Raw genomic sequence first — 3,553 nt, 5'->3', positions numbered from 1 at the left:
GGAGGAGCGGAGCGCGGAGAGCGAGCGCGGGGAGCGGCCCGAGCTCCTCCCGCCGCCGCCGCCTCCCGCCCGCGCGCGCACAGGCCGCGCGCCCGCCGCCGCCGCGCCCCGCAAGGCGCAGGGCCGCCCGCCAGGCCCCCCGTCCTCGGCGGCCCGCGCCCGCGGCCCTGCGCTCGCTCCGCGCCGCGCGCCCCCGCGCCCGGGCCCCGCCTGCCGGCGCCGACAGCGCCCCTTCCGCCCCGGCGGCGGCGAGCCAGACACCCGGCCACGCGGACCGCCGAGGGGGGCGAGGGCCCCGCCCGCGCTGGGCGGAGATTGAGGGGCGCAGGACGGAGCCGGTTCGCACCCCCTGCGGGAGCTGGTACCTAAGGAGGAGGCGGCTCTGCTTAGCGGGGGGCCCCCCCACGCAGTCTCCCCCATTCCGGCCGGTCCCGGGGACTCTGCGCTTCCGGGGCCCAGGCCCTGGGGACAGAGGTGCAAGGGACACGGTGACCTTGTTCTTCTGACACTGCCCACGCTCCCGAGCACCCCAAGAGAAAGCCCCCATCCCATGACCCAAGTAGGCCATGGACCCCCAAAGGCCCCTCCACCAGAGCCCCAGAGCACAGCAGCGGGACCCCGGGGGCCCAGACGCCACCACCAGCAGCCCCAGGCACTGGGACCCGCCAGCTGCTCCGGGACGTCCGCTCGGCCTGGAGGACCCCTGCTGCACCCCCCTGCTTCAGCGCTTGGGACTGGACCTGGCAGAGGGAGGGCGGCCCCCCCCCCAGCTCAAGCTGAGATCCCACCCTGCAGCCGCACTGTGCATCCCCCAACCTGGGGACGGTGGAGCAGGAGTGTCCCCCAAATAGCCTAGACCCCAGGGGAGGGACTTTGGGAACAAAGGGGCACTGCCCTGGGCCTGGCAGGTCAGCGGGCCGGGAAGCCTCTGTGGCCGTGACCCCTGGGCCAGCCCGCAGGCCCTTTGGCAGGTGCGGGCAGGGGTGGCCGGCCAGGACACTGTCTGGGCACTAAGGCTGGGCCGACCGACGCCTGTCACCACCTGTCACCGCCTCCTCCTCCGGCTCCCCCCAGCGGCAGCAGGACGACATCGGCGCCCCCACCACACCCCAGGGGCTTAGCAGGAACACCTGCTCTGTGGCCCGCGGGTGTGCAGCTGCCCTGCCCCCACAAACCGGGGTCCCGAGAGGACGCAGGCCCGACCCCTCCCTGCCCCCGTGGCCATCCTGGCCTGGCGCCCGCATCAGGGCAAGGCACAGAGCCAGCCGGACGCCTCGGCTCCAGGAGGCCACACTGGGGGCCTCACGCCTCCGGCAGGCCCTGCAGGGGACAGTGCCACCCCCAGGCCCCGGAGCCGGGCCTCCCTCCTGTGGACCCCGCTCTTCTGCAGGAGGCTGCGCGCCTCTCAGAGGATTGATTAAACCATCACGGGGATTTTTTTTAACATTTAATTTACCAGGCGCGGCCGCGGTCAGCCCCGTCCCCAGGGAAATCCAGGCTGGGGCCAGAGCAGAGCCCCACGACGGAGCGGCGCCGCGGGGTCACTGCCAGCCGGGCTCGCATCAGCCGCGAGGCGCCCCCGGGGACGCCGGGAAACCCCCCTTCCTCCACACGTGCCGTCCCTCCTGGGCCGGCCCCGGGGAGCCCCAGCGCACGCCGCCCCGCGGGGACCTGCGAGAAAGCCTCGGCTGTCCTCGGGCGGCGGCAGCAGGTCAGCACCGGGACTCCCCGGAGGGGCCTGGGCGCCCAGAGGGTCAGGCTTGTCAGGCCTGGGCATCTGCGCCTGGGGGCGCGGGGCAGGCCTCACTGGCCGCGGCCCAGCCTTGCGGATTCCGCCGTGGTTGGCTGGGGCCCGGGGCCTCCGCCAGACAGCGCGTCCTGTGAGCCCACGCCAGGGCCGCGGCCCTCCCGGAGCAGTCTGGGGGGAGGGAAACACCTTCCCCCAACCCAGGGTGCTCGGGACCCCCTGCACCCCAAGCCCGGTCAGCCCTCAGGCGCCCTCTGGGAGGGTGGGCCCCCGTCTGAGGCGGGGGACGGGTGCTTCAGGAGCGGCCGGGGGCGTCCACTGGACACCTCCGTCCAGCACAGGGCTGCCCGGCCTGCCGCGCCCCCCCTCCCGCCAGCCGGCTCGGGGGGCGCTCCCGGGGTCCCGGGCGGCTCCCCGGCCGGGCAGTCGTTCTTCATTTCACCCTGGCAGCAGCGCTAGGCGGGGCGCCCGGGTCCCCACCCCGCAGGAGAGGAGACGGGCACAGGTCCCAGGCCGTGGGGGTCGAGAGTGTGGGCGGGTGACCCCGCCTCTCCCAGCCGGGGGCCCGCCGGGGAGAAGAGAGACGGGGACCCTCACTGCTCACCGGGGCGGCCCACAGCCCCTCCCGCCCGCCGGACGCCCCAGGAGGGCCCGACCTGAGCGCCGCGCGCGGGGTTTCAGCACCCTGGCCAGCGCCCGCAGAGGCCCCGCTGGGCGGGAAGGGCGTGGAGGCGGCCTCTGGGGGCGCGGGGTTCTCCTTCGCTCACCCACCCACTCTAGGCAGCCGCCCTGGAGCTGCCCTCGACTCCTGCTGCCCGGCTGCCCGAGGCGAGTCCACCCTGCCCGCCCCTCCGCGGGCGCCAGGAATCGGCGACTCCCCGGCCCGCGGCGCTGGCCCCGGAGCCCGCAGCTCTGGCCTGGCCTTGGCACCGCCGGGTCGGCTCAGAACTCTGCTCCGCCACAGCCGCGCGGGGCCTGCACCCCGCTCAACCCGGCCGCTCCCTGCAGGGGTCTCCCCAGACACCCACATCTCTCCAGCGCCCCCGGGCCTGCCTGGAAGGGACCCCAGCAAAGTCTCCCCTGCCCTGTTCTAAGGCGTCCACCCTCGCACACCCCAGCCCCATCCGCAGTGTGACCCGCGCGCCGGCCCGGGACCTCACCCCAAGCCCCCCACCGCCCCGGCCGCTGCCCGTCACCCCGAGACTCACCGTTGGGCGCCCGTGTTCCCAGGCGGACGTGGGCGCCCGCGGGCGGGGCTCGTGCGAGAAGCAGGTCAGGCTGAGCGAGCCCCGCCGCGCCCCGCGTGGGCTCCTGTCCTGCGCCGCCGCCGGCCCCGCCCGGCCCGGCCCCAGGCGGTGGCCCGGCCCGGCCTGTGCGCTGCCTCCCGCCCGGGCCAGGGCTGCCGGCCGCCGAGGACCCAGCGCGGGGCCCGCCCTCGGGGGCTGCTCTGCCTCCGGGCGCCGCCGGGCCTGGCGAGTCCTTCCGCGCCCGCCGCGGCCCCCGCCGGGCCCCGCGCCCTGGTCCCCGAGGGCGCAGGCCGAGCACGCCCCGACGGCCGCGCTCAAGGACGCCAGGCACCGGGAGGGGGCCGGAGCGGGGCTGGGGGGCGGGGGGCGGGGGGCGGGGGGCGGGGTGGGTGGGGTGCAGCCGCCTCCGAGCGGACGGGCCACTTGGGGCCGGCAGAGGGCGCCACTTGGCCAGTGCGCTGGAGGGGAAGTGGATCGGCAGGTTCCGCTTCCCTCTCACACACGGGGAAACTGAGGCCCTGGGAGGGGAGGGGCCCGCCCTCGGCCCCCGCGACTGAAG

This window comes from Talpa europaea, assembly GCF_964194135.1.
Source record: "Talpa europaea genome assembly, chromosome: 8".
Classification (NCBI taxonomy): domain Eukaryota; kingdom Metazoa; phylum Chordata; class Mammalia; order Eulipotyphla; family Talpidae; genus Talpa; species Talpa europaea.
The sequence above is the reverse complement of the archived record's forward strand: the minus strand, read 5'-3'. Positions refer to the sequence as shown.